A 12,007-nucleotide genomic window follows, 5' to 3' on the forward strand; every position below is an offset into this window, starting at 1 on the left:
TTCTTGTTTCCAATTTTTGCAAAAAGTTTTTGTTGACACAAAACTAGGGAACCATGGAGCTTGATCTGGCTAGCCTACCCACACTGACAGTAGTCCAGCTTAGGGGGTTGTGTATTGAGAGAGGGTTGCCTGCAACCACTGATCTCAGGAAGCAAATCCTGATTAAATCCCTGACAGCATGGGCTGAGGCCCAAGGGCTAGGCACAGAGGAAGCTCCAGAGGGGGAAGAAAAAGAGGAAGATGCTAACTCTAACCACTCAGGGGAGGGAAGGCATCAGACCCCAAGTGAGGAAGAGGAGGAACGGTCCTCACTGGATACAGTCACTAGGGGCAGACCCAAAGCTAGTGGTAGGAAGAGGGTCCTTTCAGGAGGAGAGAACCCATCCATCAGGGAAAGAGAGCTGGAAGCCCAGCTAGCCTACATAGCTTTGGAAGCAGAGAAGCTGGCCCTAGAAAAGAAAAAGTGGGCATACAAAGAGAAAAGAGATGGAAGCAGCGATAAAGAAGCTGAGGTGTCCATGGGTGGGGGAGTTTGCCCCAGATTACCCAAGGGGGTGGTTCCTGCTTATGTAGAGGGGGATGACATAGATAAGTGGCTAGGGGCCTTTGAGAGGGCACTCCAAATGAGAAGGGTTAGGCCTCAATACTGGGGTTCCCTTTTGTGAGAGTTGGTCCCCAACTCAGGGAGGGATAGGCTTCTGACCTTAAGGGGGGAGGAGGCAGATTCATACCCTAGTATGAAGAAGTGCTTAGTCAAGAAGTTTGGTCTGACCCCAGAGCAATATAGAATGAAGTTCAGGGACACCCAGAAGGTCAGTACCCAGTCTTGGGTTGACTTTGTCATTTTCCAACAAGCAGTCATACCCAACGGGGTGGGAAGCTACAGGGGGGACAGAGATAGAACTAGTGGTGGCAGACAGAGATGGTACAGGAATGGTTCCTGATGGGTCCGCCACCATTAGGAAGTGGCAACTGGAGGAGGATGCAGATGAAGATGTTGCAGATCCGGTCCCCCCCGTGGCACTCCCCTCACCCTCCAGGCCACTGGGTCCCTCTGTGTCTCTGGGTGTCTGGAGGTCCAGTGGCCAGAAGCTTCCCCACTCACCAGTGTCCCATCTCCTTCGCCTGCGGGAGCTGATGCTCAAAATAGATGGTGAAGTAGGGTCATCACATTCACATGATAACACTTCAATTTCTAATCAGACAGAAATCACACATCATCATGTCCACTGAACCCCGCAAGAAGTTCCAGTAAAGTGCCAACATTATGTAACAACACAAACACTATGCATGCCCCTCAATTTCTCAACTGTCACACACCAGCAAAGCAAGGTAACTGAAACCCACAATGCCATGAATTAAGTTGACAATCACACTGACCATACCATGACTTGGTGCCTATTCCACTTAATACAGGTGCCCTAATCACAACAACATAGTCAATCAGAAGACAATCACTGAAATTTCCATTGTAAGGCAACTAAACAATTACACAGACCCTATTCTTACTAGACAAATACATCACCCACATATCATGTACCAGGCACTAACAAATGTTGCCAAGTAAAGGAACGCAACCCTGGTTCAAACAAACTATACCTACATCAAGTGACATAGATTCCACCAAATCACATTAGAACCATACCATCATATGACATATCAACATGTCACACCTGCCAAATGTTGGTGAAGGAGTGTTATAAATTGAGTTTCTGGTTACACCCAGAAGATAACCCCTGCTCACCACCTTGATAGCTTGGCACGAGCAGTCAGGGTTACCCCAGAGGCAATGTGTATAGTGATTGCACAACACACACAGCACAAGTGATGCACTATCCCCACCACAAAGGAAACACAACACCAAGTTGTATAAAAATAAACTATTGTACACAACCTCATTAGACCAAACACAACATGTCAGTAATACCCTGCTACACAAGCAGTCATCAGAACATTACTCAGTTACTAGTGCTTGGCAAAAGCCTGCAGTAGTCACATAAAACACATAGGGTACTGGTTATTCATAAGCAGTAGTCAGGAGAACAATATCACTAGGAATGCAAATATCATGTAAAACATCTGCCACAAGAAAGGCCAAACAATATCATGAATGTACGCAGTAGAAATTATATTGTATAATTGTTACCGTAACATCAGGACTGCACATACCATGGAAAACATGTCACCAACAAGGTCAAACGGTATCATGAATTGTACATTAGAATTACATTGTGCAAATGTCACCAAACCACCAGAAATGCCCAGAACAATGAAACTTTCCTTGCCGGTTCATTGGCAAAGTCCCTTGGGGCACATAGAGGGAATCCAGTCTTTGATGCGCTTGGAGAAGGCACAGGAACTGCATCAATCCAGTAGGCAATGCGTCAAATTTTCTGTCGCAAGGCAGGTGATGCATCTAATTTCCACTCAGGAAGTCAGGGCTGGGTCATTCCAGTCAGCTGTGTGGTGATTTATCAGTCTCAATTCAGGCTTTGCGTCGATTTTGGCAAGCGGTGCATCATTTTCTGATGCACAAGGAGTTTTCTGAATAGATGAAGTCTTTTTGACATTTGTCTTCAGAAAACAGGAGGCAAGATCAATCCAAGCCCTTGGAGAGAACTTTTGAGGAAGGCAGAGTCCTTCTCAGCAAAGTCAGAGGCCAACAGGGCAGCAGGGCAACAGCAAGGCAGCAGTCCTTCTCAGCAAAGCAGTCCAGATGAGTCATTTGGGCAGCCGGGCAGCTCCTCTGACAGGGTAGAGGTGTAGGTCCAGAAGTGTCTGGTTTGGTGGGGTCAGAGACCCATTTTATACAACCAAAAATGCCTTTGAAGTGGGGGAGACATCAAAGAGTGGGTTTGAAGTGCACAAGCTCCCCTTTCAGTTCAGTCCTGTTTGCCAGGGTTCAGTAGGGGGTTTAGCAGTCCATTCTGTGAGGGCAGGCCAATGGCCTTTAAAATGTAAGTGTCGGGCCCTCCACTCTTCCAGCCCAGGAAGACCCATTCAATGGGCAGATGAATGCAGGGAGTGTCCTCTACTTGTGGTTGTCTTGTTGAAATGCACAAGAGAGCTGACAACCAGCACAGCCCAGATGTTGATTGGAGACAGGCTGTGAGGCATAGATGGTTTTAAGTGCAGAGAAATGCTCTCTTTCTTGGAATTTCTAAAGTAGTAATATAAAATCCAACCTCACTGATAACCATTACCATTCTGGTCATACTAAATACGATGTAGTTACCCCTTTTAGATCAGAATCTACCACTCAAAAAGTATATGAGGGTAGACCTAATGCTAGTCTATGAAAGGAGCAGGCCTTGCAGGGGTGGAAAACAAATTTAGGAGTTTTTCACTATCAGGACATATAAAACACTCATATACATGTCCTGCCTTTTACCTACATGGCACCATGCCCTATGGGTTACCTAAGGCCTACCTTAGGGATGACTGATATGTAGGTAAATGGGAGTTTAAAGCTTGACAAGTAATTTTAAATGCCAAGTCGAAGTGGCAGTGGAACTGCACACACAGGCCTTGCAATGGCAGGTCTGAGACATGGTGAAGGGTCTACTTATGTGGGTGGCACAATCAGTGCCGCAGACCCTCTAGTAGCATTTAATATACAGGCCCTGGGCACATGTAGTGAACTTTACTAGGGACTTATAAGTAAATAACATATGCCATTTGGGGATGGACCAATGTTACCATGTTTAAGGGAGAGATCATATGCACTTTAGCACTGGTTAGCAGTGGTAAAGTGTGCAGAGTCCTAAAACCAGCAAAAACAGTGTCAGAAAGGTGGAGGGAGACAGGCAAAACGTTGGGGTATGACCACCCAAAGGCTGTCAGGTCTAACAAATACATTTAGTGATTATTGGAAAATGGGTTATTGGTAGGGCAGGTAGGTACCTACACCTAGCAACAAGCCACTAACCTCCACATAGGTACAGTTAGGTCTCAGTAAATTAATCCCAGCTCAACCCTTGGTAGCTTGGCAACGAGCGTCAAGGCTTAACTTAGGAGACAAAGTGTAAAGCATTCAAATATCACAAAACAGTAATTAAATAAAACACAGGAAACAGTTTAAAAATCTAAAACCAATTTATAAAAATAGTTTATATTTTTATCTTTAAAATGACACAAAAACGATTAAAATCGGTTCAGGGGAACCGGAGATATGAATTTTTAAAGAATTATTACTTTTCTAGCGCTCAGAAACAAAAAGCGCCAATCGGGTCATCTGGTTGCACCTCGACCGGGGCAAAGTCAAACTTTCAGGCCGACCGCGATGGAGCCCTGCTCGGCTACAGGTCGTGGGAGGCCTCGGTTAAAAAGTTACCTTCTGACTTAGTCTTTATTTTGAAGATTTTTCTTCAGCGGGACGAACCTGCCAGTCGAATCCGACCTCCTGGAGCCCTTGTCCGGATACGCGATGTGGGTTTCCTCGGTGGAGACTTTTACCTTCGGACTTAGTCGTTTTTTCGAGATGAAAATCCTTCGACCAGGGTAAACCTGGATCTTGATCCGACGTCCATGGAGCCCTTCTCGGATACGATGGCTGGGAGGTCCCGGTCAACTTTTTACCTTCGGACTTAGGGGGTCATTCTGACCCCGGCGGTCTAAGACCGCCGGGGCCAGGGTCGGCGGGAGCACCGCCGACAGGCCGGCGGTGCCCCGCAGGGCATTCTGACCGCGGCGGTTCGGCCGCGGTCAGAAGAGGCAAACCGGCGGTCTCCCGCCGGTTTACCGCTGCCCTTAGAATCCCCCATGGCGGCGCAGCTTGCTGCGCCGCCATGGGGGATTCTGACACCCCCTACCGCCATCCTGTTCCTGGCGGTTCGCCTGCCAGGAACAGGATGGCGGTAGGGGGTACTGCGGGGCCCTTGGGGGCCCCTGCCGTGCCCATGCCAATGGCATGGGCACGGCAGGGGCCCCCGTAAGAGGGCCCCGAAAAGTATTTCAGTGTCTGCTAAGCAGACACTGAAATACGCGATGGGTGCAACTGCACCCGTCGCACCCCTGCAACTACGCCGGCTCAATTCTGAGCCGGCGTCCTCGTTGCAGGGGCATTTCCTCTGGGCCGGCGGGTGCTCTTTTGGAGAGCGCCCGCCGGCCCAGAGGAAATGTCTGAATGGCCGCCGCGGTCTTTTGACCGCGGTGCGGTCATTCAGCGGCGGTACCCTGGCTGACGGCCTCCGCCGTCCGCCAGGGTCAGAATGAGGCCCTTAGTCTCTTTTTCGGAGATTTTTCTTTACCGGGACGAACCACCAAATCAGGCCGGGTCGCGGTTGAGGCAAGCCGGCTAGAATTTCTGCGGCGGGTCGGTCCCTCTATGGAGCTTTTTTTCAAAAATTCTCAAATCTTCTCCAAACTTCTGGGGCTTCACCCAGATGTCCTTTTAAGGTTCTTTTGGGGTCCACAGCTCACCCCAAGGGTCCAGAAGTTCTGTGATGGTCCTTGGGGGGTGCGGACTTCAACTCCCAGAATGCACCTGGCGCAAACTCCTTTTTGGCCACTGGACAGTGGTCAGCTGGTCGCTTTCTTCAGGAGTTGGTGCAGGGGACTCTGGTTAGCAATTTTTCACCTGTAGCAAACAGGGAGTCCCTCCTTGAACCAGTTGAAGCCAGGCAAAGTCCTTCTTGTGGTGAAGCCCAAGTGTGCAGCTGGTGCAGTCCTTCTGAGTGCAGGGTCCAGGTGCAGGCCAGGGGTCCAGCAGGGCAGTCCTTCTTCTTCTTTAGTTCCTTTCTTGTTGAATTCTGGAGGGGATCTGAGGCGTGGGTGCAGGTCTGCCAGTTTTATCCTTGCTCCTGGGTGAAAAGCAGGGGGGCCCTGGTTCTCCAATCAGGGACAGGGTCGTCCCCCTGTCATGGCCACTTCCTGGGAAGTGTGGCAAAAATCCATCCCAGAAGGCAACAGTCTCTAAAAATCCAACATGGATGAATCGGATTTTTGGAGGTTACATCTGGCTGAGCCCACCCACTGGTGTGGCTAAAAATCATAAACACACCCCTCTCCTGCCCTCTCCTAATCTAATCAAGGGGGCACCTGGCTGTCTGGGGTTGCAGGATGTGGGGGTGTTGCTGGGTGCTGCAAATGTTCTTCTCTGCCTTTGAAGACCAGTTTGGCAGCCCTCCCCCTTCCTGCCTCACCATCTGCTGAGGGGAGATTCTCTCCCCCAAGCACATTCCTTTGTGTGAAGTCAGGCCACTTCACACCTCATCAAGGCAGCCTGGCAGAAGCTGCTGCAGGCTGGCCAATCAGAGCACAGCAGCAAAAACAATGCAGAGCTGAAATTGGCAACTTTTTAGGTAAAGTCTAAACTTTTTACCTGGACAAGTTATATTAAATCCAACAACTGGAAGTTGTGGGATTTATTACAACAATCAATTTGATACCAAATTCTTGGTATGTAACATTTAAGGAGACTTTAAAATTTAAAATAAAGTCTGCCCATTCTAGCCTATGAAGGCCATTTACTTCAATGAGGGAAAAACGAATTTGACTGTTTTTACCTCACCAGGGCTTATAAATCTATGTGTATAAAGTCCCTGCATATAGTTACATGGCACCCAGCCGTAGGGGCACATAGGGCACACCTTAGGGGTGACTTATATGTAAAAATAAGGTAGTTTAAGACTTTGGAAGTACCTTTAATTCCAAAGTCGAATTTGCATAAAACTTTAATTTAAAAGCAGCCAGCAAGGCAGGCTTGCTTTTAAAATGACACTGGGCACCTCAGCAGTGCACCTAGGTGTGCACCACCTATGCTGTGGTCCCTAAACCTACATGCCCTACCATATACTAGGGACTTATAGGTAGATTAACTTAGCCAATTATAATTAGCCTAATTTGCATATCCATTTTACACAGAGCACAGGCCCTGGGACTGGTTAGCAGTACCCAGGGCACCATCAAAGTCAGGAAAACACCAGCAAAAAGAGGAAAATGGAGGCAAAAAGTTAAGGGGCCTCTGCAATCAGCCCTGTTTTCTCACAGTGATCATATGTTAATCTCTTATAAGCTAAAAGTGGGTTTACCAGAGTTATGTCCCTGGAATTCTAAAAATGAATCTGTGGAATTTAAAAAATCTAATGGCAGAGTTTATTGGCATGCCACAGCATGCGTAAAATTAATAGAAATGCTGATGGCATTAGTCGAAAATCAGCAGCTTCCCTCATATTCTTTGGTAAGGCATGGAATTTGTGTAAAAACTGTGATTTCAGCTTGTAAAATAAAAAATAATAATTTACTCTCCCAGCATAGACCATGTTTGGACCTGGTGAGAAGTTTAAATAGAGAAATAAATAAATTACTAACGGCACAATTGTTGCATAAATCTCTAGAACAGAGCAAATTAATTGCCTGCCTCAAGCTGAGAAAATACAGGCTTAAAGTTGCCTTTAGAAAAGAGACAAAGGATCGTAAGTGGGTCTAGTTAAAGGAGACAGTCTTGAATAGGGATGCAAAAAAATTGTGGGAAATTATTGCGGTTAGTGGTGTCACCAGAACTAGGTCTTTGCCAGTTCTCATAAAGGAAAGGTATGGAGAGTATATCTTGAAGATTTGTATTCTGCTAATACAGGTTTGTATTCAGTACCACCCCGTTATTGGCTGTTACTGATCCTTCAAATTTCTGATTATGCCACCTCTAAGAGTGAGATTGTAGGGTTCATTAGGAGAATGAGAATCACAATGACTTCTTTAAAAAATGCCTTTGTTATGGGCCACCTATCTGTCACCTCTTTGTTCTTATTATTACCAGCATAGGGTTTCTCCCCCTTCCTGGTCTATCAGTATATTAATCCCTCTTCATAAAAAGGGTCCCAAACATCTTCCTGGTATCTACCGACAAATTGCTTTACTAGAAATGATGGGGAAAGTTTTTGCCAGAAGCTTATTGAAGAATCTTATAGAGAGGGTGGTGGAAGGAAACATCCTCCCTATGGAGCAAGCCAGTTTTAGGGAAAACATTGCACCCTATCTGCATGTGGAATCTTATTGCTGAAAAGTATACAGTGATTAGAGGGGCCAAAGTCTATGTGGTATTCAATGATTTCTCTGTCGCCTTGGATAGGGTCGACTGGTCATTGCTCTTTAAGAAATTGCAGAAACTGGGTATTCCTGATACCCTTCTTTCATAAAAAATTGCCCTGGACTCCGCTATCTGGTGCCAAATGCTATTAAGAGGTGACTGCTTTGAAATCTGTGGTGTCAAGACATAATGGGCTGAAACACGGGTGTCTGTTGGCCCCATTACCTTTTTCTTTATATGTTTCAGATCTCCCCAGATGTCTTGCAGCCAGCAGTGGAGATGCTCTGTTGCCTTGTCTGATGTATGCTGATGATGTCATAATTAGGCATTTAATGCCTAGAGGTTTGAAGAACAAATTATTGTCCCTCCAACAGTATACTACATCACATTTTCTAGAAATTAATGTTTCTAAGAGTAAGATCTTTATACTGAAAAGAGAACGTTTGGGAAGCTCTACCATCTCGTCTGGAGCATGGGCACGGAAAAGACTGGAAATTATAAAATCCTATCACTATTTAGGGAAAGTGGTTTCAGGTAGCATACTGGATAAGGCCCATATTGATAATTACTTACACACGGCTTCCTCACATGCAAATGGTCAATGTATTGTTTATAAAACAATGGGGGAAAGATATTTTATGTGCCTGCTCTTTATCTTCAAGGTGAATGTCGCCCAACTCTATTGTATGCCATATAATCTGTTAATGCGTATAAATGGCTTTTTAGAGCAAATGGAGGGGCAAATATCATGCAAGGTGTGCAGCTTTAATTCAGTTGTTCCTTTACCAACAGTGCTATGGGGCAAAGGTATTTTAATGCGCCTGCTCTCCATTTTCAAAGCGAAAGTCCCCCAACACTATTGTATGCCATAGAATCTGATGATGTGTCTAAATGTTTTTTTTAGAGCAAATGGAGAGGAAAATACTATGCAAGGCGTGTAGCTTTAATTCAGTAGTTCCAATACCAACAATTAGGCTGAAATTCAGCTTGATGAGCTCCTATGTACAAGGCCTGGCAAGGGTGATTCAGTGGGGTTTCCAGCTGGAGAACAGTGATAAGGAGTCTATGAGAAGCCTCATGAATCGAGAGATTTGTGGTACTGAGGTAGGAAAATATTTGTTTTCTCAAGATTTTGCCCTGGCCTTGGGTTACTTAGGGCTGCTGGAAGAGGCCTCTCTTTCTGCTCTAGAATTGAAACCTTTCTTAAAGGGCATTATTTTGTCAGTCAGCAGAGAAATCTTACATAATGTATGGTAAGAAAGGGATACAGGTGATAACCAGGGATAGTGGTCCAATGGTAGCCCAGAAGTATTTGTACTGGACCTTGGACCATGGCCTTCGGTGCTTTATGGTCTTATTTTGAATGAAGATGCTTACATTAAATAATTTAATTGCAAACTGGTCCTCTTTTGGAGAAATGGGGAAAGAATGAAATTTTTGTGATCTAGGATGTCAAGCCCTTAATCGTGTCCTCTTTGTCTGTCCTGCAGTGTTACCTCTACAATGTTGTTACTTATGTGAAATGCTTTTACAGAATTAGGTGACATTTGTTGAGTCAGCTCAAGAGTTTCTCTTTTCTCCCAAGAATGCTGTAATTTGTGTCAGAATAATTTTTAAAGGATTTATAAGTTTATGGATGTTTCATAAGGTTTTTTTTTTACCATGTTTACATTCTAGGTTCCTTGTCACGTAAGGGGCAAGTTTATTAAGGGAAGGGTATTGTAGAGTACATAGTATATATATTATTCTGTAGGTACTTCAATTGTTTTAAGCACTATGTAGCTATTTTATCTATGATTTGGATTGCTCCTATATTTTTGTTAGGAATTTAGAATGGCTGTTAGTTATGGGATTTTGGGTAGCTGATGGATGAGTGTTCTTTAGAAATTATTTATTGCAATGTTTGGTTTAAAGTCGGCACTGGTGAATTTTACTATCACGTATTTCCCTTTTTATGATGTATGATTATGATATTGAGAATTGTATTGTTTTGATCATGTGGACGTCTTTGAGTTCCAAATCATGAATAAAGATCGAATTGATTAAGAAAATAATAATTGAGCTACATTCCTATCTGTAGAACAAAAGCTTCATTGTGAAAAATCTTTTTTAAAAGCATAGTAAATTCCCCTGGGGTCATGGTTTCAGTGAGCCCGGAGACATACTTTTCCCCAATGTTGCTGGTGGTCTGAAAAACTCCTGCATTCCACCACAACATCAGGCTAATTGGCAATGTCCATGCCCAATCTAGAGACTTTGCCAAAAAAAAAAAAAAAAATGTAAGTAGCTCTTACATGGCATTGTGGTGTACTCCTGGGAGGAGCAGTGAATATTAAATGAGTGGCGGTTGCCCTGTGGCCGACTCCCTGCATGCATCCAACACCATGCCATGCACAGCCTTCATTCGTGTGAGGCCCTCTTATAGCATCAATTTATAGTTCATAACGTAATGTTCAGAAATGCTCATAAATTCATGCAAGTAATATTATGCATACCTAAGGCATCCTTTTAATAAATTTAGTCATTTTCCATCTGTGATATTATTTTCTTTCTGGTCATATTAGTATAGCATGATATTAACCAATAATGTTTGGAGATAAAAACCAAAATATATCCATACATTATATAACATAGGCATTTCCGCAATATATATGTACATTTGATTTCACATACAGTTGAATCATTTGGCCTATATGAGAGAAATAACAAGCCATATTGAGTTTACTTTTTTATCCTATTTTACAGTAACATCTCTTTTATAGAAGATATTTGTATTTCAAATGCATTTCATGTATACTTTTATCAGTGGACAAATGATAATGGTTAAAATAATTGATTTGATTGAGATTAGTTAACTAATTCTCCAATTAGGATTAAATTCCTCGCTGTTTAAATCACTGAAATAATTCACTTTTGGCATTTCTTTAGGACAATTGTCAAGTTTTTTAGCCCATGTGAAGGTAACATTAAAACCGATAAAACCGTCAGTTTTTTCCTTCTTTGTCACTCACATGTCTTGTCTTAAGGAATATGTATATTTTAAATTAATTTCCTATTTACCATCCCAGTGGACAATTCATGATGTTGGAAATAATTCTTTTGAATAAGGTACATTCACATATTAGTTAACTTCCTGAATATCCAATTGAATCAGGAGTACTGTTATTGAAATAATTGAGATCAGTCAGTTTTCACATTTTTAGGAATAGCAGGAAGTTCCACCTTGCAAACATAAGAAAAACAACTGAACTAAAATAAATCACAAAGCAAGTCAATTATAATAGAGATCAAATATTAAAAGCAAAACAATCCAAAATGCAAACTAGGGAGGGGATATTCTTATATATGCATACATACTGAAGGTCTTTTAAACAGCTAAAAATACATACATTTCAGCATCCTTATTCAATACTGCAGGTGTGACTGTATTCAAAATCAGCGATATACCTGGATTCCAAACATCTCACTTGGTGCTCTTTATCAACCCCTATTTCATTACATGTCACTAAGTCAATAGAAAAATGTAACAAGTACTCTTTCTTCTCCATCAACTCACTATATAGTATACACTTCTGAGGTACTGGGTAGAAGCAGCAGGTATGAGGAATATTGTTTGCTACTGTTGGCTTTCAATAGATAGATGGAATTAATTCAATCTTTATAATTTCTAAATTGATATTAGTCTTATCATGGAAATATGTATATATATATATATATATATATATATATATATATATATGTATGTACTTATAGCATGTAAGCATGTAAGTACATTGCTAATCGTGGAAATATCTCTCTCTCTATATATATATATATATATATATATATATATATATATATATATATATATATATATATATATAGCCTGTAAGTACATTGCTAATACTATTGAATTTCAAACATTTGAGGGGGGCACAAGAGAAATATTAGAAAGAGTCTAACTTGTGCCTCTGATTTTTGTTTTTATATTTTGCAATGACC

This window comes from Pleurodeles waltl, chromosome 9 (genome assembly GCF_031143425.1).
Source record: "Pleurodeles waltl isolate 20211129_DDA chromosome 9, aPleWal1.hap1.20221129, whole genome shotgun sequence".
In the NCBI taxonomy this organism is placed as follows: Eukaryota; Metazoa; Chordata; class Amphibia; order Caudata; family Salamandridae; genus Pleurodeles; species Pleurodeles waltl.